The sequence below is a fragment of the Xiphophorus couchianus genome, chromosome 20, assembly GCF_001444195.1.
Source record: "Xiphophorus couchianus chromosome 20, X_couchianus-1.0, whole genome shotgun sequence".
Classification (NCBI taxonomy): Eukaryota; Metazoa; Chordata; class Actinopteri; order Cyprinodontiformes; family Poeciliidae; genus Xiphophorus; species Xiphophorus couchianus.
Genome location: NC_040247.1, coordinates 30,133,529 through 30,156,995, shown reverse-complemented (window position 1 = coordinate 30,156,995; position 23,467 = coordinate 30,133,529). Strand labels below are relative to the sequence as shown.

General features: G+C 41.2%; 1 protein-coding gene and 1 long non-coding RNA gene across 4 annotated transcripts in view; one reads left to right on the top strand and one right to left on the bottom strand.

Moving 5' to 3' along the window:
- The window catches only part of klhdc8a (kelch domain containing 8A), a 55,933-nt gene extending 33,204 nt beyond the window's left edge, over positions 1–22,729 (bottom strand). The window contains exons 1-2 of one of the 3 annotated variants that reach the window (XM_028003197.1): positions 21,900–22,729; positions 16,777–16,821 (exon numbers count right to left, since the gene is read on the bottom strand). The gene's annotated coding sequence lies outside the window, so the exon portion shown is untranslated. The remainder of the gene's footprint in view (positions 1–16,776; positions 16,822–21,899) is intronic. The other 2 variants (XM_028003195.1, XM_028003196.1) reach the window with 2 other exon arrangements.
- LOC114135693 (uncharacterized) lies at positions 10,769–11,430 on the top strand. The gene is made up of 2 exons (XR_003593641.1): positions 10,769–10,973; positions 11,052–11,430. It is a non-coding gene; the product is annotated as an uncharacterized LOC114135693 (long non-coding RNA).
- Positions 22,730–23,467: the final 738 nt, after the last annotated feature.

Genomic DNA, 23,467 nt, shown 5'->3' with positions numbered 1-23,467 from the left:
GACCCCATAATAAACATGTGTGTAATTATTACTACTATTAATACTAGTTAATATAATGATGATTTCAGCTGTAGTTAGAAAACTCTGTTTTATCCTTAGAAGACCTCAAACTGTGATGCAGCCACACTGTTTCAGTATTTACAGACCATCAATTAGATCTGAAATTGATAGAAATTAAAAAGTCTTTCCCTTGTGCAAAAAATAAATATACTAAGCATATTAAATCTTAGCATACTTGAAGCCAGATTAATCATCAGCATACGTTAAGTTAGTTAAGGATTATTTAATTTGAAGTATGTTATTTTGAAACAACTAATTTTGTGCTTAATGTATTTTAATTGTAATTAAATTGTAGTAAATCACAGTATACTAAGTGTACTGTCACATGCTATTTTGAACAACTAAAGTTATACTTTGTACACTTAAGTGTACTTTTTTGTGATATAATTACACTTAAAATATACTTAGAATGTCTTTTAAATATTTGAGCATTATACATTTTATATATTAGTAGTGAGGTTACAGTATGCTACAATTACACGTTTAGTTTATTATAATTGCTAATGAAGTACACTTTTTAGCTACTTAATGTCTTATTATTCTGCTTTGCCACTTTGTACATTACGTGCTTCATACACACTGCAGTACTGCAAACACATCAGGCTACCAGAACACAGGAGGATCCATTATAACACACTTTCCCGGTGAAATAAATGACATTATGTATTCAATATATTCACATTTTTCAAGAGTATATTGCCAATGTGCTATCACAGATTTGTACAAACTGTCAATATATTAAAAGTTTACAAGATAAATGATCTATTAGTGTAATAGAAAATACATATGTGATCTGAATATATATATATATATATATATATATATATATATTCAGCATATTGACTTGTAGCATCTCTATAGCATAGTTAAACATGAGCTCCAGCTCTGATCCTGACTGACACAAAACCCTCTGCTCTGTAATGCACTTCCCCTCTGACATTGGTTTCTCATCACCTCTCTCTCATTATGAAACTGTGCAGTATGAAAAAGTTAGCTAAGGTTACTTCGGGTCAATTTAGTTACATAGGAGATATTGTTTAGAAGCTAGTTTCTGGCCACAAAGTCAAGTAATTCTACTATTTTTATCATTTTGTTTCATTCTTGTGAAAGGTAATGCTAATTCACCCGTAAACAAACTCCTTTACCTTGTGGACAGTCTTCCCAGAAGGCAAATTGCAAGGGCACTTATAGCACTTATTCACTTATTCACATGATAAATGGACCTACAACCTTCCGATCCCAAGGCGACCACTCGACCCACACGGCCACTGTCGCCCATCTGTTGCATCATATGTGAGTCAAGGCAGGTGAGTGAATACGTTTGGCACTATAATGTTTGTTTCCATCTAATCATCGTGGAAATTTTGAGCAAACTTTTAAAATGTCACAAAAAGAGAAGACAAAGGAAATGTGACTTAGGTGTTTTTCCGTTTAACGGTTTGGAGCAAATCAACCAGGTTACGCAAAGCACAGTTTCATCAGATGTTGACATGGCAATAAACAGGAAGTTGAGGTTGCAAACTAGCTCGGACCACACACCTCTGAAAGACAGAGACCAACTCACCCCGGCCCACCACCTTTTAACAACACTGCATGTTTAGGCTAGACAAAAAAAGGTGGTCTTAGGCCTTTTATGACCAGAACGTAGATATGAAAATCAAGAAAAGAAGAGAAATGGGAACAAGAGGGAGAACGTGAGGAGATTGGCTGAGAGAAAGCTAATGAATGAATGCCAGCAGCACTGAAAAAATCAAACCCTCTTAGAATAAAAATTGATAAAATCATTTTTACCATGATAAAATCAATGGTTCGGCGGAACCATTGATTTCTGCTGTGAAATTCATAGCATAAGAATTTCACAGCCTATAATCAGGAAAATATAAGGCGAGCATGCAACAGAAAGGCAATTGACAATATCTTTAGATAATGGAAAGGTCTCACTTTGAGTTGATTGTCAGTCGGGTCAAAGCAATGTCCTAAAGTCCAAAAATTAACGGAACAGAAAAAACTCATTCTCTTCAGGCAGGCGTGAGCTTACTGGGATCCCAGCTGGAGTTTCTCAGCAGAACGTCGAGGAACAGAGAGGCTGCCACAGCAGGCGTCTGCCGGGGGACGCATCAAGAGACTTCTCCCGTCTCTATGGGAACGCAGAAACGTGGGGTACACAGAGCATTTCTACGGGTTCTCCGGTGAATACGTCAAAGGGTTTTAAACAAATTTTTTTCCTGACCAGCAGGTTGGAAGGAAGAGGCTCAAAGCGGCTGGAGGCCGACTCCAAGGACGAGGCTTTGGGATTCAGGCCTTGATTTTGTAGCGAGGATCAGTTCGTATCTGATCAGCTCTGAGTTTTATTCTAGGAGGGACTTTTGGCAGGGATGTCTCCAGGACGAGGAATGCTTAGGAATTAGTTCTGATCAGTCGGTGAATACAAATGGAAGACAACGGACACAACGCCTGAAACGGACAGAGCAGCAATCAAACAGGCAACCCCCAGATTGCCTACAACTGTTGCCACCATCATCACCAAGTGTCCCTGCTGACAGTTTCTAATGCCATACTTCAAAATGTGCATGTGTGGTTTTTTTTTTTTTTTTTATTCTGTGCATACAAACCACTGGTTTCAACAGCAAGCTGTCCATGGCTTGGTTCTTGCAGAGGGAGGCTGAGTTTTGTTTGAGGTAACGAGGCCAAGCGGAGCCAAACCCCCAGAGACCTGCCGCTGTAAACGAGATTAAGAAATAGCCATGCCTAGCATCGACTTTGTCTTCTACCGCTGCTCACATCAAGGTTTTACAGCTTCAAAGAAGCAGGTGTGTTTACTAAATCAATACATATCAACCTCTACAAAAATCCATTTTAATTAAAAAAAAATGCAAGCATAAGAATAGAAAAATTCCTTGAGGGGAAATTATGTGGCTCACATGTGTCCATTTCGTCCAGCTCCTGCTTAGGTAAGGAAGTTCTGCAGTCAAGCTTAGAGAGCATTTTTCTTCTTTTTTTTGATAGCTTGAGGTCTGAAAGTAAGGGAGTTTTTTTGTTTTGTTTTTTCCTTTCAGGGCAAACCTGTAAACCCTGCCGAATGTTGAATGGTTTAAAACCCAAACAAATCCCCAGCGATCTTCCTTTTAAGCCAGTCGTACAGGTCTGAATGCGGGATGAGCTTTGAAGAAAAAAACGGCTGCAGTAACTTTCTCTGTCAGACTCTAAAACACGGTGACCTATTTTTCCTCCTGCAGAGGTCAGATAAAACACCTGGTGTACTTTGTTCGGCTCCCTCTCTCACCGGGCTTTTTGGGGTTTTTTTGGGAACACACAGATCAGCAAGGGATCGTTAATTGGCTTCTATTTAATTAGTCTGCAGTATTCAAATCGGGCATCTGTGCTGCAGTCTGTAGTTGACCTCGCTGCGCAACTAAAGTTGCCAAAATCTGTCCGGAGCCTGGGTGTGTGTGCATACGCGCGTGTGCGGTTGTGTGGACGGTGAGCTTTATCACACGGACAGCGTTTCACACCAGACTGGTTTTAATAATGCCACATTAGTCCCACCGGCAGTCCCTCGCCCGTCGTTTGATATCACCGCCTCTCTTTTATACTGCTTCAGCTCCTCGGCATAGGTCACGATCTATTAATAAAGATTTTGCAGGATAAGACTGTGGACACGTAGAAAAATGAATGGAGACACCTTTTCTTGGGCAGGGCTGCGGGTGATTCTGTAAAACACAGACAGGTAATTTTTTATGTGAGAACTGAGAAAATGTGTAGACAGCGAAAGATCTCCGCTCACTTCTGCAACTGAAATTATACACCATCTGGGCCAAACACTGGGCAAAACAGCAAAGACTTTCCTGATTAATTAAGTGATTTAGTGTTATCTAAAAGTCGTGAATTTATTGCTTTTTAGATACTTGTTGCTCTGATAATTGAGTTTAAAGAGGCAGTGTGACATTTTCCAGCATAGCATGACATAAACCTAAAATAAAAGTTGTTTTTAAATAATGCGGCCCTTTTAAGCAAAACTACAGAACAAAAAAAAAACTACCGTATTTTCCAGACTATAGAGCGCACCGTACTATAAGCCGCACCTACAATTTTCTTTGAAAAACACTGGAAACTTACATATATAAGCCGCTGGTATCTCCGCCGCTCTCGGTTTTCCATAAGGACCCAGCAGAGGGCAGCGTCCTAATAAACCTGCTGGATTTATTAAGGCGCAGCCCTCCGTCTCCATGGATTCGTTCCCGCCGAGCTTACGTACAGCGGCTCTATTCCTCTTCTGTACTGCCAGATCGATAGCCCTCAACTTAAAAGCTGCATTATCTGAGTTTGAAGAAATTTCTCCATCGTGCCTGCTGCTAGCATGTGCTTGTTCTAGATGAAAATTAGCACTTTCGTCTTTGATTTCCAATTTTGACTTCCGATGATTCACTTCCTGCTAAAGAGCCCCCTGGTGGTTGAAGAAAAATCAACAGAAAACCTGCACCAGGCTATAAGCCGTGGGAACAACGTAGCGGCTTATAGTCCGAAAAATATGGTGGTAAAGTTAATCTCAGTGGTATAAAAGTAACCCTTCATTTATATCTAGTTTTTTTCTCTCCCCTTTCCCATCCATGGCTTCACACCACCAGTCCATCAAGCCCCTTCAACCATGCGAGGGACAGTTGGGAGGCGAACCCCCCCATACAGACACCCAGCACCTGGCCCAGACTCACCCACACTGGCCAGCAGCAGGACTGGGCCAAGCTAGAGAGCTCACCATCCATGGCCCACCCTCACATAATCGGCCACCACCTCCCATCCCGAGCCGGACTCAGCCGCCCCAGGCAGCGCCTGCATGCCCACCTCGCCCTTGGACAATGCTCCTTCACACGAGAAAGATGAAATAAATGGGTTCACGAAGTGTAGTGTTGAACTAGAGCGTTACATATATCACATCCAAACGTAAGGGACTGGGAAAAACCTCAACAGAGTCCGCACCTCCAGGAAGCGAATGTGTCTGAGTAGCTGCAGGTCCAGACTGTAGAACAAGAGGCTGCTTTTAAAGTAAACTGTAGACAATCACTGGGAGTGATGCTCAAAATACAAACACAATACATAAATATTTGTCTTAAATTTAATTTCTAGAATATCATCACGGTAAAATTCTCCTTCCATAAAAACGTAATTTTTTTATTAAACCTGCATAAAACAAAACAACAACAACAAAAAACGCCCTGCATATTGTACATTTGAACAGATGGTGATTAAACATGAACGCCAACCTAAAATCTCATTACTCTGAGCTGCTGGACCACCTGACTTTAGGAAGGAAGCAGAAGAATTTGGTTTAAAATAAAAGAGCTGAATTTGAGGAGACAGCTCACAGCGGGGTTTGCTGTGGCAGCAGGGCAGTCCATCTTGATGGTCATTAATTAACGCTTCCACAGGAAAATGATTTTCAGACCGATCACTGGCGTAGACTCAGGAAGCGCTCTCCTTTCCTTGAGATAATTACCATTCATCTTAACACCTTTCTCTTTGCTTCCTCTCACACACAAGGTTCTCAAATATTCTGCGTGCGCTGCATCTTTTTCCTAATGTCCTGTCACAGCTGTGGAATATTTACATAAAGCCATGGACACCTAGTTCACACTTCAGCAAATTGGTATCCCTCACTGGATGAAACCGCAGCACCTAAAAAGCCAATGCTTAAAAACAACTCAAAGTTGTTGTTTTTGTTGAAATAAATTTGACTTTGTAATTTAAAGCCTTGAAATTGGACTACTGTCTCTTTAAAAGCTCCTGCTCTTTTTGAAACTCCGCCTTCAGGACGTCATCATAACATCCCTCCTCTAACAATCCTTTAACAACATTTTTTACCAATGTTGCTCTGAGAAGAAGCTCCTATAATGAGCTCAGCTGATGCAAAGTTCCACCAAATTAGTCGGCTAATTGCTGCCGGCTAGTCTGAAGGAGCTGAGTGGAGGAATCCTGGGCAGGGCTGCTCTGTGAGACAGAAGTTCGGAAGCTTGGACGTTTTCTGAGGAGAAGCTGTGCCTGTGCATGAAAGAATCAAGACAAAACTCCAGATATGTTTTTAATAAGGAAAAAACATTATAACATGATATAAAGCTAAAAAAAAGTACATTTTACATAATTCTGCCCCTTTAATCAAAATGCATGGGGAGTTTCTGGGCAGGACTCTGAAGGGAGGTTTAATTGCGTTAAAATGTTTAACTTGTTAAAATGGATGTATGGATGATTAATTAAACAAAAGTAATATCCTACAAAAAAATAAAAAATAAAAATCACTTCAATTTTCAATACACGTGAAAAAGCTCAAAAGGTATGATTACTGTAGGTATCTAAGGAACGGTTTTGGATAAAAAAAAAAAAAAATCCGGACAGCAGACCCTGCTGCACACTTTACTAAAGCCCAACCTGTTATATTGTACATGACATTTAGACAGCCTCTGAGCAGTGTTAGATGGAGGAGCAGAGGCTGTTCCTCTGCTTGTGAACATTCCTGCCTTAGCATATTTAGCCCGCCTGGCTGACAGACCAACAGCTCAGCTTGTTCCAGTTGCTCAGACATCCAGCCTGGAGATAACATGAGGCTCCGGCTGATCTACGTTTCCTCACAGGGCTGGGCCAAAGTGCTGCGCTAGCAGAGAGGAGAAGAAGAAAGCCAGTGGGCTGCAGAGAGCTGCTCCACTAAAACTCTCCTGTGGAGCTGAGCCAGAGCTGAGCCGGTCTCTGGACAAATAATAGCCTGTGCCGCTCTGTCCACGAAGCCTGTTTCCCGTCACAGCACAAACACATCACGTATGAAAAGGAACAAACGCAGAGAAACTCTACAGAGAGACCTAACAATGCTGCCATGGCTACACGAGAACAGCTTCATCAGCTGCTGAGGTCAGAGCTCCCTTCATGGAGCCTTCCCACAGAACAAATGTGATACTTATATAACACAAAGGAGAGAATCATTTTGAAGTGGGGGGAAAATTACATGAGTAACTTTGTCTTTTTTTAAATTCAAATGTGAAAGGTTTTAACTCTAGTTACAGGAACAGGTTGTTTAGTGTTTGCTTCTAGAAACTTTACAGATTTCTCTTTGGAAAATGGCTCCAGTTCAGTTAGATGGGATGGACAGTTTCTATGGACAAGTCTTGCCACAGATGTTCAATGAGATTTACACTGGGCCATTCTAACAAAGAGATATGCTTTGACCTAAACAACTCTACTGTAGCGCTCGCTGCATGTTTAGGGTTGTTGTCCTGCTGGGAGGTGAACGTCAGGTCCGGAGTCAGGACTTTAACCGGCTCTAAGGGCAAATTCACACAGAAGGTATTGGTTTTCATTTCCAATTTTTTTTTTTGCTGAAATCCAGTTTTTTACTTATTTATTTTTGCATAGTTGTTCATACTACTGAATGACGTGACCACAATCAGACCTCTGTGTGCGGAACGGTTAACAATCCCAAAGCGACAAAGACGCTTTTTTATTTTATTTTTTTGCCCATTCTCCAGAAAAGTCTGTTTGAATGTAGTCAGAGATGTTCGATGAGAACAACTCTGACTACATCTTGAGTCCCCACCAAGAGTGTTGGGGCTGTGAAGTGATTCACTTCACTGACTTCACTGAATTATTTCATAATTTCATAAATATTATTTTTTCAGCCATTGTTTATGTCCAGTCTGAGCTTTTTCCAAGGTGTCGCACATCTTGTGCACAACTTAAAAATGGGATAAAATGCAACATGACTGTTGAGACACTTTGGAAACTATCAGATGGATTGGAAGTGGCTCAAATCACATTTTTGAGGGCTTACGAGATCAGAATTATGCTGTCTAGCTGCTGTGAAAAGATCAAATAAAGGTCACATTTGGACAAAAAAATTTGGATTCGGCTCGCATTTATCTGCTGTGAGGTTTTCTTCCAGGGTTGTGCTGCACTGATAAACCCATCAACTCCTGTTGCTGCTGCAGGAAAACATCCCCAGAGCGTCATACATGCACTGCCACCATCAAGTTTCAAAGTGGTAGGGGAGTGTTCATGGGGGTGTGTTATCTTTTCACTAAGCGCCATTTTGCATGTTGACCCAAATGTTCCGTTTTGGTGTCATCTGACCAGAACACACTCTGCTGACATGTGTCCTGAAGATGTTAGCAGAAGGTGTTAAGCAGCACTACGTGGCAAACAGTTTACGTGGTGAAAGTGTTTAATTTTCGTTATGATTCAGCCATTTCTTTACACATCTCCTGTGATGGGAGCCTTTGGAAACCAAGTCTCAGAGTGAACATTTTTGGGAAAACCTCCTGCGGAGTTATGAAGCACAGTGCAGAACGCCCGGCTGCAGGGTTTGTTTTACGCATACACGGGCAAAAAAAAACGACAAAAACAACGACGGCTAGCATTGTGCTGGGTGTGCTACTCGACTTGTTCAGTATAACACAACCTCTGAGAAGAAATGATATGTTACATGAGCACTTGGTTACTGTTTTCTAAAGAAGGCGGAAGCTAAGGGTCAAAAGCTCATGCCTGTTTCAACTACATGCTAAACTCTCAGCGCCATCCGGTGGCCTGGCATGACAACCGCAGCTGACTCACGGTGTCTCTGCGGTGCCGTCTAATCGTGGAACTTTTCTCCAGTCAACATCCAACAGCACATAAATGTAGCCTGATTGGGAAACACTGTGGTTTTCATCCAGCAGTGGCTTTGTACTCGACACTCTTCCACAAAGGTGAGATTTGTAACATGTATTACGAATATTTGTCTTGCCAACAGATGCTCACCTTAGCTATGGGGTCTCTGCTGGGTCGCAGCTACTTGCCTGCACATGAAAACACCAACGAGTTACGCTGCAGACTGAGGCTACGGTTGGTGAAACATGGCTGCTCTGTGTCTCTTCGCCAGGACTTGCTGCCATTTGAGCATTGAACGCCAAAATGGCAAATGCATCAGCACTGCTGTTCCTCTGTCTTTATTGGTGCTGATGAAGTGCATTAACAGACTTAATCTGATAGCGCGGGCTCCGGGCCCTCTAATGAGACAGCTGAGACCAAATCATTTGTGGCTGATTGTTGGCCGAGGCTGTTGTGGAGCAGTTGGTGTTTCTCTTATCTGCCTTTAAAAGGCAAACAGCTCACACCGCTCCTCTCTCTCCCTCCCTCCTCCGCCTGGATTCCCTTCTGTGTTGCTACATGTCTAGTATTTTGAGCGTGTGTGTGGCTCAGTGTCTGTGTGTTCAGCTGGCAGATGCTGCAAGAGCAAAAACACTGTCACCGTAGCAACTCAAGTGTGTGTAGTCGCTGGAGAAAGGGAGAATGTTCCATGTAACATTTAATCCTAAAGAGTCGTTACAGCTGACCCTCCAGTGTGGCTGATTCCACACACTTCTGCAAAAACATCACAAATAATAATAAGAGTAGGCCAAAAATCAAAATCTTTCTGATGTTTGTTAGCAGTTGTGATAAACGGTGGAGGTTCAATCAGTTATTAGATTCAAGGTGAAGCGAGGCGGTTTTTTGGTATGGTGCAATTTCAGCAACAAGGCAATTCAAAGCTTTATATGATAAGGGGGAAAAAACCCATCCCACTGTGGAGGCAAAGTAATGGAAAACAACAACAGGCTGAAAGACAGACTGTACTTCACAAAGTTCCAGTTGTTATTAATTGTAATAATTTTTCACTGTCCAAAAAAGTACCGGATAACACAAAGCAAAGCTGAAGATCCAAATGCTACATAGAAAGTCAAGCAGGAATATCACAGGCATCACAAGCTGCGTTTTCATTTCAAATATGTGAAAACTTATATTAACTTATTTATTTTCTGCTAATGTTGAAAAAAACAGAATTTTATACTAGCAGTGTTTCCATTACATAAGAAGCGCAATTGAAATCACGCATGAATAAGTTTCTTCACATGATAAGTCATTAAAAAACACGATGTGCCATCATCCTCCAACTCCTTCCTGTCGTCTTCTTTGTGGTTTCCGCCAGTAGCTACAGCTGGTCATTGATCATGTGACTCCAGTGAGGCAGTAAAAGTGTTCCCATTGCAGGTTTGCGAATGGAAGCAAACCTTTTTTTGTGTGAAAAAATGACTTCTTTTGAAATTGCAGTGCGTCTACATTCATTTTTGAAATGTCAAATTGTGCATTTCTGTGGTGAATGCGTGCAAATGAAATGCATCGCAGACACCTAACAGCGTTGGCAAGAAAGTGCTGGTGCTTTTGAGGTTTAAGCTTTTTTTTTGCTTCTCCACACATCTCAGTAAAACTCCACAGAGTGGTGATCAGAAGGAAGCGGTATGATAATGGCATATTTCCAAAAGCCTTCATGTAAAACTGGAGAGTTCCCACTGACCCATTTCCATATTTATGTAGGTTTCTGTTAAAGCTGCAGGGACTGCCAACCGGCTCGCATTCAGTCTGACAAAATGGTGCAACAGCTTCACCTCAACGGTATTATTATTCTACAAGCATAAAGTTCAGAGTCCTACATCAACAGAGAGTATTTAAAAAAAACCCCAAAAAAAACATATCATCCTCCCATTTCTGACGGCTTGTGACAAACATTCACAAGAATAAAGGATGCGACTTCTGATTACTAGTCTAAGCTTTATGTAAAATGTACATAAACAAAGCTAGAGGTACTTTTGCGGATTTCTATCCTCAATGTTGAGCACCTGAAAAATGAAGCAAAAAACCCCCCCAAAAAAGATTCAAACATACATGTTGGGAAGCTGGAGTTTTGGTTTCTGTGGGGCTGCTTTTCTTGTCTCTAGTTATCCACTAGATGGAGCCAGGAAGCTGTGTTGTCCAGAGGGCGGTCTCAGGTGTTCAGCCATCACACCTGCAGCCTATCTGTCATCAGCCAGTGTTTAAGAGAAGCCTGTCACCAGTCCTTCGATGCCTGAGTGTTGCCGTTCATGGTACTCTGTGCCCCTCAGTGTGCTCTCGCTGAGTTTTCTAAGTGTTTTACTCAAGCCTCCCTTGTGTTTTCCTTGTAGGTTCTCAGCGGCTGTTACCTTTGTGCCTTATGAGTTTTATCGTTTCACCTCCAAGATTCTTCATAAAGAAACCCCTGGTTCATAAATCCCTACGACTGGTTCTTCTGGCTGTTCAAGTCTGTGCTACAACCTGTCCGCCCTCCAATGAAGTACAACTAACAAACCCTCATCGCCGCCCATTCTCTCTGGATCTCCTGGCTTCAGTTCCAACCCCACCTGGACCCGACACTCACCCTAGAAACCAAGTTCAGCACCAGCAGAATACCTCCCCCTGGTGGATCAGTTCCATTTCACTAAATCCAGATCTCCAGCTGTCCCATACCCCGGGCAAAGAAGATACATTCAAACTCTTTTTACAATAAACTTTATTTAACTGACATTCTCTGTATCCTGAAGTGTATTCTGCATGTGGGTCAAAAGATTAGCCTCAAAATATGACAATACAGTTGAGACCAGAAGTTTACATACAAAAAGACCCTCATTCTTTTTCTCTCACGGTCTGAATTTAATCTGACCAAACGCCTTTTGTTTCAGGCCAGTTAGAATGAACAAAATGGTTTCTGTTTGCTAAATGACAAAGGATTTAATTTATTGCCGCTTTTCATTTTTCTCTAAACTGATTGTTTTCTTTTTTTCACTTGAACTATACAGCATAAATCGACAAATTTTTGAAACGATCTATCATGGTTTCATTTTAAATCACAGAAACTCGGCATTGTAACCGGATGCGTAGACTCTCTGTGATAAATATGTTTTCTGGAACTGATCTGGTCCAACGGTTCCTCATCACCCGCTGCACATTCCCTCCTCCGGGAGCTCTGGACATCAGGAGGAATATTCTGAAAGCCGAGCGGAGCACGACAAGTTGCTACGAGTTCCCAACTCGAAGGCTGTGGGGACTTTGTCCCCAGAAGGACACCGGGGACGTTGGACTGTCACCATAAGCCTGACGGAACATCTCACCAGGAATCGTTCTACTGGCTCTGTGATTTCTCCACTTGTGAGCTGTGATCGTGTGTCAAGTTGTCAAGCTGTCCATTGGTGTGCCTGGTGATTAGTTATTGAAAATACAGAGAAATCAGTCTGACCGTAGATTATGTAAAACCGTTTACAGTGTATGACTTTATGTCTTTATTTTCTAGTCACTGTTAACAACTGGAATCTTTCATCATATTCAGCCTGCTTTTACTCTGACTCACAAATAAAATACAATCCAGAACCTTCAAAGGAGAAGCTCGCTGTACCAAAATTATTCAGAGATTTATTAGTTTTCCTGCGGAGACGGGTCGGTTTGGATTGCTCTTTCCCCTTCAGAGAACAGAAGAGAAAAATATTCCGTTGTCTCTCGGTGGGAAAACTCAGCAGCAATGTAACAGGCCAACAGAAGCAGAAGCCTGCAGATCCACGCAAAGACAGCAAGGAAAACAGAAAGCAGACAATAAGACATCGCAGATGAAATCATTATGTAAAAACGGCCTGTATTTTCACACAGCTCATCGTTATCTGATATTAAAACGTGTTTAAAGATCTAAAGCAGTTAAACAGAAGAAATAAAGGGTCAGTGTTAAATAAAATCGGCTTTTTTGAGTTTTACATCATGTGTTTAGGTTATTACATCATCAAAAACAAGCCTGGACTGTTGCTTTGATACTTCCAAGCATGTTTGAGAAATCCCACTCAGCTCCTACAGACTAGCCAGCAGCAATTAGCAAACACCTGGTGGAACTGAGCATCTGCTGAGTTCATTGAAGAAGCTGCTTCTCAGAGCAACGTTGGTAAAAAATGTTGTTAAAGGGTTAACAGAGGAAACATGTTGTGATGACTTCCTGAAGGCGGAGTTTTAGAAAGAGCAGGAGTTTTTAAAGAAACAGAAGCCCAATTTTAAGGTGTTAAAGTACAAAGTTTCTTTTAAGTCATTTTGGATAATATGACTTTGGAAAATATGACTTACTTGATTGTGCAATAAAATGGAACTATGTACCTGGAAAACAGAAAACACTGTCCCTTTAAGTCAAAAAAAACCCCCAAAAAAACACTTTTTCACGCCACTGTTCCCTGCATAAGTCCACCTGCACAAGGCTGTTAAGGAAACACAGTCTTGTGCTCTGCAGCACGTTAGATTCAGCGAGAGCGCGACATGCTAATCACCCAACATGGCTGCTGTTTGCACGTCGTTGCACCGAGGAGACGAGACGGAAATAGATACAGGCCTAGAAAAATAAAAAATGCTGGCGGAGCTGACAGGAGAACGCTCGATGTGGACTTAAATAGGACGTACACAATGCACCAGAGAACATCTCTTATTACATAAGACCTGTGTGTATTCAATTAGCTCTACAGCGAACCGCTTCCCCTCAAGCTCTGCTGCTCTAAACGCCGGGACGTTCCTGAGCGCTCCAGCCGTTGTGCTAACACTCCCCACTTCCTTCCACTCACTGCTGTGCAGAAGTCACATTAGGCTAGGGCTGTGCCCACTGCGGGCCTCCTTGCCCCCCTCCAACACCACCGCGGGGCCCCTGCCGTGGCTCTCTCGTGAAGAAAAGGAGCGGAGGAAAGAAGCAATAAAAGATGAAGGAGAGGGAAGTAATGGTGAGGAGCAGCAGAAGAGCGCTAAGTTAATGGATGGAGGTTATTATATGGTGGGATAATGAGAGGGAGGGACAGCTCTATTAGGCTGGTGATAAAGACTGGGTAGCAAAGCTAAAGGGTTATATGGAGCGCAGGCTCTATTACAGCGGGGAGCCGGGGACATCATAATCCCTGTGGCCTTATAAGTAATTACTATGTGATAGGGAGAGTGAGTAGTAAAACCTATCTACTGTCAGCAGAATTGGAATTATCTCCCTAATGGTTTCTTCATGTTGGTGTGTGTGACCGTGTGTGTTTACTGCGCCCCTACCCTTTAGAGATCTGAGTGGTTGACTTTGGGGGGGATGGAGGGTGGACAGTGTTTGTGGATATTGAGGGCATTTTTCATGCCTCCAAAGCACACACTGATATGCGTTTATGGGACTCTATAGACGCGCGTGAATGGTGTGTGTGTGTGTGTGTGTGTGTGTGAATTCCAAGCCGGCAGGAGGTCTGGACAGGAGTGTATGCTGGTCGTTTTAGGGCAGGCGTGCACAGAGGCCAGTCCGCTCACCTGAAAGCCTTCAGATTGTTAAGAAGAGGAAGATAAACGGCGATCTCTGAGTGTTTCTGGAGAGCGCCGCTGCTGCTGGGTCCCAGTCATTTAGAATGCAATTTGTTGTGCACAAGAAGCAATTTTTACTCTCCAGACTGAGGAAGCTGACCTGAACCAATTAAAGTTTGTTTACCTTTCTGTAATTTGTTATAGTTGAGCCAGTTGGACCCATTTTTGTACTTCCTCAGCAAGAATTCATAAACCATGAGGTGTTTAAGCAGCACATCGTCTTCTGCCCTCCATTTAGACTAAAGCACTGCATCACGGTCTGTACGCAAACTGTAACTATAGCAAACAACTTGTCCTCACTTCACATGGGTTATGTTTTAGATGTATTGGGAGACATACCTTGGCTCTATAGCGGAAATAAGCTGGTTTGTTATTTGTGTTCCTCTTTTTTACTGATGCACCAGTTTAACTCTCTGTTCATTAAACGAGGAATAGCAGCAGTCGTTCTTGGAGATATCGCTCCAGCTCAGTGGAAAGAGTCTGTCAATAACAATTCTCAAGTTTTTCCCCAGGTTCTCAGTTAAATGGAAGTCTAGAATTTGACTGGACTGTTCTAAAACATGGATGCGCTTTGATCCAACCCATTCCGTTTGGTTCTAGCGGCATCTTTCCATTAACTCTTAGCGGTACTCAAAAGAAATGCATCATCGCCCACAGCATGACGGCACCACTCCTATGCGGTTCACTGTGGGAGATATTCAGGCTCAGGTCTGTTGTCATGGCATTTTGCTTTTGTTCTCATCTGACCAGACAACTTTCTCCCTGAACAGTTTGTGGCAAACTGAGACTGAGACTTTCATAAATAGAGTTCATCTAGCTGAACTCTTTAATTGTGCAACACTTTGTGTTGGTCAGTGACGTCGAATCCCAACACGATAGAGTGAAGGTTATGGTTGGACTCTGACTGAATGAGTGGCACTGCAGACCTTTGAAAAGTAAAGGCTGATAGATGTTTGATGTTAGAAAGGAAAGTGGGATTAGGATTACGCTTTACTGTAACCGGTGGCAAGAGCGGCAGCAGGTTAGCACTCTAATCGGAGGATCGCCAGTTTGATTCCCGGTTCGCTTGTGTCCTTGTGCAAATGACACTTCACCCACCTTATCTGCTAGTGTTGGTCAGGAGGGCTGATGGCGTAGGACGGCAGCCACTATCAGTCTGCGGCAAGCTTTGAGATTTCAATTTGATGGGTTTTATAAATAAAATTGATTATTAGCAGCTCTCTGTAGCAAAAAGTAGAACTTTTCTTTACTTGTATGGACCCTGTGAAGTTGGCTGTGCCACGTCACATAGACAGACAGTCTGTTCGAGAAAGCACCCTCAGTGAATTCTACAATTAGATTTTTTTACCTTTATATTTAAAAGCATATTTCAGGTCTTTATCATTTTTTGGCCAAAGTTTTGAAGTTGGCCAAAAAAGAAGTGGAGGAGTCCTAAAGAACCACATGTGGCTCGGGAGCCGCAGGTTGGAGACCCCTGACAGAAAGCACAGGCACACGCATGGAGAGCGAGCAAAATTCCTCCAAAAGATCCAAGGCAAGTTTTCCAAATCAGAAACTTCTTACTGCAACAATTCCCAACAAATGATCATCAACAGGCACTTTATCTTTTGGTCAAACCTTTACAAAATCCAAAGACCACAAATCAGACACAAAATTCAAATCAATGCATCTCTAGTTTGAATTATTGAAACTCAAAACAACTGTTAAATGTTTTAAAAATGGACACTTCATAGATTGGAAAGCAAAAAAAGTAATATTATCGAAAGATAAGACAGTTGTTTTTTAGAACTGGTCCTGAAAGAGAAATAAAAAGCTTCCAGTGTCTTAAACAGACAGTAAGTCAGCTTCAGTTTGTGTTATTAGTGTTATGCTATCTGACTGAACAATAAAACCCACATCAACCCCACACGCCTCAAGACAAACCAACGTTAGAATCATCTTCGCTAGTTAGCTTGCAGTACATTAGCCTCTTTTCCAGCAGAGGAAAATCCAGCCTGAATTTCCTTGTGTTTTTGTTTTTATAGTTACCACAAATAAAATAAAATTTAAAAAATGATGTTCAAATCAATTTAAATAAAAGCAAGCAAGGAAATAAACCGTCCGCCCTGGAATCGTTAGCAGCCAAGAAAGGTCCGCTGTGTCATTCTCTGTTTGCTGACGGGATGAAATGCTGCCACCAGCTGTCAAACAAACTGTTAGTGTGGAACGCTGCTGCCAATCTGAGCAATTTAAATGACACCAGCATTGCCAAGACGTGATGGTCCATCATCTGAACAACACACGCAGACACAGCGTTGGGTTTCAACTTCTTTTCAAAGACTGACAGGGAGAGGCCTCCCCACGAGCACACGAGCAAGATAATGTTAGAATGAGGCTGGTATTGATTTAGCTCCCTCAACCATCGCACACTATGCATAGTAATTGGCTCAAATTGTGTTCATGAGTGTGTGGACACAAGTAATCAATAGAGGTTGAAACAAGAGAGGATGGGAAGGTGAAGCAGGGTAAAAGACCCCCCAAAAAACACTGTACCTTCAGGTTCAATCCAGCCCTGGTGAGCCTTGATCCCTTCTTTACCTAAACAAGAAAAGGCAGAAAATTGGCCATTATAAACATTGTTCCACATATGCTGGATCATGTTTTTTTTTCATTTATTTTTACTTACTAATAAAGAATTCCATGTGTGTGGCGGAGTGATCGTATAGTGACAAATGAAGACAAATGCCTCCCTGCTGCGTTCTGCAGCGTTTCTTTCCCCCACAGCTTTAGCGCTCTGGGCTGCACGTCTAACCAAAGTCCCGCTTTAGCGCCAACACAAATCTGATGAGTGTGAAAGCTACTCCACGTTTTCTCCACAGCACAAAATGGCGGACATAAAAACTGTCGGACAACAGCCGGAACGAGAAGCATTGAACGCCTCAATATTTTTTCACAGTAGACGAAACATTTCTTATGTTATTGATATGAAATACAAACCAGATGCTGGAAGCAACCATCATCTGGGGTGTCCACTTTTGTTTCCTTGCCGATGAGTTCGCGACCAACATCTTGCTAAAGAGTCCAACTGGTCTCATCTTCAGATTTTTATCTACAATATCCTGTTTTATTTCTTCATTCCTATAACTTGAGAAGGATGAATGTACACCTGCTGACAGTCTCTTACCACAATAAGCTACTTTAAAACTTTTGTTTTTTGGGGGTGGGAGGTGCTCTGTAATTCCTCTTCTAACCACAGTGTGCGCATTGACAGTTAAAACTTACATTTAGAAACCATTTGAGGAGATTTTATTCTCCCAGACTTAGTACAGCAAACTGTACAAGAGCCTTGCACAATGCCTTTCCTTTCCAGCAGTGGAGTGTAAAGCAGCAGTTAGCGCTTCATGAGAACGGCTTCAGTTTGACAAGAAACATTATGAGATTTTCATACCTTCTGACACAATTTAACACTACATTTAGCCGGAGTTCATTTTATATTTTTGGTTTAGTTTACATACACACGAATCCAAATAACAACAAATATGTTATGGACAACTGTATTGGTCAGTTTGCTATAATATATTAGCATCAATGGGAAAGATTTTGTGCTTTTCTGTTTTCAATAAAAGCAATTAGATCATTTTAGAATGTTCTCTCAAACGTTTTGCACTAATTCCAAACTTCTCCTACACTCTTTGCATTTACAAAAATACAATAAAAACCTAGTATTAACCCTAACCTGGCTGTTTGCCTTCAGATGTCAGTAGCGGCATCCATCAGCAGGCAGATCAGGAAATCCCAAAGTATGACTGCAGTTAGCAAACACCTGGGCCTCTGTTAAGGTCAAAATGTTGTTAATGGGTTAACAGAGGAGCCATGTTGTGATGACTTCCTGAAGGCGGAGTTTCAAAAAGAGCAGGAGTTTTTAAAGAGACAGAGGCCCAATTTCAAGGCATTTGCAATGTCAAATTTCTTTTAAGTCACATTATATATATATATATATATATATATATATATATATATATATATATATATATATATATATATATATATATATATATATATATATATATATATATGTACACATATATATACAGTATATACGTATATATATATACGTATAACTTATAATAGTTACTTGATTGTGTAAAATGGCATAATGTCCCCCTTTAAGCATAAGTTCATCACATAAGTATTTGCACGTCAAAGTTGTATTAATATGTCGAGCGTATTTGTAAACATTACCAATATTTCTTTTCTTTTATGATTTTTTAGAGCATGACCTCAAACAGATTACATACTTTTTTGTGCCAAACGTGGCACTTTCATTGCCACGTAAAAGATTGCTTCAGGAACCTCCCCCACCAAAACAGATTGCAGGTTTCTTGGCTGGTGGTAAGTGAAATTCATATCATCCCAAATTTTCTTGATAAACACCAAATCGATGAATTTATTCAGTCTTATTGTAGAAATGAAACAACTTGCGTCTGATCCGAATGGCACTCTGAAATTTGTGGAATAAAATGAAGCCACTTGGCGGGCGGGAAGGTTGAGCCAATCTTCCCGAGGGAGACGGGATGTAACAGAAATGTCATTCTTCTTCTGTCACGTCAACAACAAACTCAAACCGCGGCACATCAGAGTCAGGCATGTGCGCTGAATATTGAGTAAAGTGACCTTTCTGATAAGGCTTGAAAGGTATTTATATTCAGAGTCATCACCGTCAGAAAGACTGCAACAATAGGTCCATCATCATCAATCCTGGTTTCATGCTTGGCCAGGGGCCTGTAAGGAGCCCGTGAGCTTCTTACAGGCCGTGGCAGACGACATAAACAGTCCAATCAGCTTTAAACGTAACCTCATAGAACAACTTTCCAATATAGGCTAAGTTTACAGAAGTGGAACTAGGATTAGAAAGAGAATACAGCTTGTGTTCATTTATCAAGACGTACTGTACATTGACGTCTTTTGATGATTTAAATCTACTATAACCTCAACAGAAGAAATCACAAAACCAGAGCAAAACCAGAGCTAGAATCAGTTTGTTTTGAAAAGTCATCACTTCCTGTCTGACAGAGCTTCCTACAGTGAGGTGGGTGGGTTCTGCTCTTCTCTCTCATCCACAACAGATTCAGATTTGACTCTAGAAATAGTTTGGAATACAACGAATTACATTTTTGACTCAGTGATGGCAAGACAAGCCCAGGTCATCACCCTCCACCACCGTGCTTCAGGCGCTGCTGATGGGCTTTGTGAGGGTTTCCTCAAACAACGTGATGGCTTTTACCTTTTTATAAATGTTCTGTTATAAACTTTAACGTTAAATAGCCAAACTGAGGTCTGCAGACCTGTTGTGTTTCCTGGGGGAGAGAATCAATGGGTCTTCACCAGGTTGTTGCTTGTGCTAAACTTGGTTCTGCCTCTGGTGAATCTTTGTGGATACTGAAAGCTGAGATACACAATAGAATTTAAAGTATTCACTTCCCCATCCAAAAGCAGGCGCTTCAATAACTTCATTTTGCTTTTACGCTTTAAATTAATGAGAAGTAGTCGACTCAAGCATCCAAACATCCCGGCTAGCTTTCGATGGCTCACTCCCATTTGCTCTCTGACAGCTTGAATGGCTCTAAACGCTTTAAGGAATTCCAACTTTTGTCCCCAAAACAGTCCATCTTGATACTTTCTTCTATATGTTAACATTCTTCCACCATTGGTGAGTTCATTTCTTACTCATTAAAACCATACATTAAAGCTTTATTAGATTAACTGGCAACAGCAACTGACAGTCTGCCTTGGGATTGTATTATTTCACAGCTATATGCTTGTTTACCAGAGCTTGGCTGCTGCTTCCCTCTGAATCTTATGAAATTAGAGGGAGTGTGGAGTTTTTGAAATTTACACCTTATTTTATTACAAAAAGTAAATAAAACTACAGTGTGAAATCTGTTGTGTGTTTTGGTAGAAATGAATGTAAGACTTAAGGCATTTCAAAACCGAAGAGCCATTCAGGACCTAGTTTATGATATCCAGAACACGAGAACTGAAGAAGAGTCGACTCTTTTCTTTTCATCCACTCACAAATGATCACATCACCATGAAAAATCTGTCTTAAATCCACAAAGGTGTTTTGAAAATGTATTTAAAAGCCTTACATGTTTTCTTGTTATGTCACAATAAGTCTTAGCATTTTATTGAGATTTCGTGTACTATAATGAACGTCAGCATTATCTTACCTCATTTTTACCCAAAAGATAAAATTGACATACTGAAAATAATAGACTAATGTTATTTAGCATGTACAAATAAAAATCTGAAAAGTGTGTATAGCTCAACTCAGTCACATTTAGCTGCAACTTTAACGGGCAGCATTACATGGAATCAACCTTTCTTCGCCTTTATCTGATGTTATAAAGTTATTCCCTCATGAAAGACGCACCTGGAGTGCTGCTATGGTTCTTTCATGCATGTTTGAGAAATATTTTAATCTCCATGGTAACCATTCAACTGTGCAAAACGCCTGGGTGGACCTTGCGCCGCCCTCAAGGCGAAGCTGCTCCTCGGAGCGGCAGTTTGGAGCAGCCTATCCCACTCCACCCCTCTAGACTAGCCAACATCAACTAGCAAACATCTGGTGTAACTCCAGATCTGTTGAGCTCATTATAGGAGCTGCTTCTCAGAGCGACGCTGGTGGAAACTTTGTTAGAGGGTTGATAGAGAAGACACGTTGTGATGACTTCCTGAAGGCGGAGTTTCAGGAAGAGTTTTTAAAGAGACAGGCGTCTGATTTTAAGGTGTTAAAATACAAAGTCAAATTTCTTTTCAGTCATGTTTGATATATAGAACATTTTTATAACAACTGAAGGTAACATAGTTACTTGATTGTGCTACAAAATGATTCTATGTGGCTGGAAAGCATGATGCTGCCCCTTTAAGCTGCAAGACATTAAAATAGTTTCTGCTAGCTCCGTCAGCTCACATCTGTAAACAAGATGCTAAGCAAAGTAAGATTCTGAGATTGATTCTTAACCTTGACTAGACCATTCTAACACATGAAGATGCTTTGATCCAAACTATGCTGTTGTGTCTCTGGCTGTACATTTAGGGTCTCTGTCCTGATAGAAGGTGACCCCTGACCCCAGTCTCAAGTCTTTTGTAGCCTCTAATACATTTCATTTCACTATTTGCTCTGCATTTAGCTCCGGCAGTATTTAAATAAAATTTGTCCAGTTACGGTATGCTACTGTCGCCACCATGTTTGTGCATTCTGCATCCTGTTTGCTTTGTTTGTTTTTTTTTTTACACTTATTGTTTTGCCAATAGGCCAAAAAATATAAATGCAGTAGCAGCTCTCTGCCTCGTGTTGTTTGCTGCCTTCTGTTTTCATATTTGACATGTTAAATCACACAGAATTACTTAGTTTTCTACTTTAATATTTCATCTTCTTGGTGGCATTCTGTTTTGTGATTCTTTTTGTTACTTTTTTAATGCATAAATTACTTTATACTAGCTATGCCATTTAACCTGAGTTACACAGTAACTAAATACACTCTATTTTTTTAAAAGTTGAAAGTAAAACCATATTCATGGTATTCTTTGAAATAGTTTTAGTGTCAACAGACCATATGGTTTCCCATTACGTCAGTCTCAGCCACTAAGTTTAGAGCACAGCTTCCACTCACCTTCTGCCGGCTGAAGGGCCAATAACAACCGAGGCTTATCAAGGAGAGCGATAACGTTTCCATTTACTTTCCCTCTGGAGCTACTTACTTTTTCCGTTTCCGTCGCCCTTTCCTCGGCAGGAGTCTCCTCCGTTCCTCCCTCCTCTCTGCCTTTTGGAAAGCGAGATGGAGAGAGGGAGAGCAGAGCAGAGCAGAGGCGAGGAGAGGAGAGTCGGATCCAGGCGGAGGAAGATGGGAGTCGAGACGCGGAGAGCCGCCGCTGCAGCGGGGAGCGCTTCACCGAGCCTCATATATCGCCATTATGTGGGTCAGGGGATGAAGTATTCATCTCCGGCTCCCGGCGCACAAGTTCCCGTTCACTCCCCGCCTGCGATGGTACAACCCGGGGAGAGGGGGAGCGAGCCGGAGTGTTTGGATAACCTATATTTGATAAAGAGGAGCCCACTGACACTATTTTAAGATTTGCCAATTGAGAGAGAGATTATGCTTCTTGTCGTTAAACGGAGCGAGTGTCTACTGCTCTGCTGAGGTCACAGGATTATTATGCTCTTTGGAGATTTTGATACATAATAAAGTTTTATTATTATGTTATTTCCCGGGGGAAAAAACACAACAACAACAAATAAACAAAACAACAACAACAAAAAATACCGGTGAATAGCAACAATGCAAACTTTATCTAGCTAGCTTGAATAATGAAAATCACCTTCAAGTAGGTATTATGCATACTTTCCAATTAGCCCACAATTCTGTATTATACACGTTTTTATTAGTATCGTTATGTTAAAATTGGTTTGATGTAATACTATCATCTAAATGTCGTGTTTTCATTAGCTGTAGCCACCATTAACAGAAATACAATCTTAGAAACGTCAGTCTGTGTGTAATTAATCAATTCACTCTTTATTCGTTCCAGGGCAACACAAACCATGAACACACACTCACACCTGAAGGCAATTTAAAGACAACAAAATAGAATGGAATAGAAATATACCTTATCATCCCACAGTGGAAACATTCAGGTGTAGACAGTAAACATTTAGGGTTCTTTTAGTCAACAACTGCCCTGTTCATATTTTGCTGACATTTTTTAATTTGCATCTTTTGGGTCAGTGTTTTTTTTTTTTTTCCAACCCTGCTCCTCATAGCACACTAGCTGGGTTTCCATCAACGTTCTTTATTCGCATTTTGAAGTAAAGCTTTAGAAAAAAGGTTGTTATTCTCGTTTTGGGCTTTTCTGAAAAAGAGTCAATGCACAAAACAGGAGATGGAAACACATTTACCCAATACGTTCTGATGTAAGTGAACATGGTAGTTTGCAACCTCTACTTCCTGTGTATTACAGCCAAACCTAAAATCACCATCTGACAAAGAATACACTTTACGTAGCCTGGTTGATTCGCTCCAAACCAGTCGTTGGAAACACACGTAAGTGACATTTTACTTTCATTTTTTTTCTATTTTTGCGACATTTCCCAAGGTAACTTAAAATTAGCATGACAACTGGGTGGAAACATAGTTATGGTCTTGTGTGTTTTTGACGTCTCCCTGCTTTAATGCACAAGTTT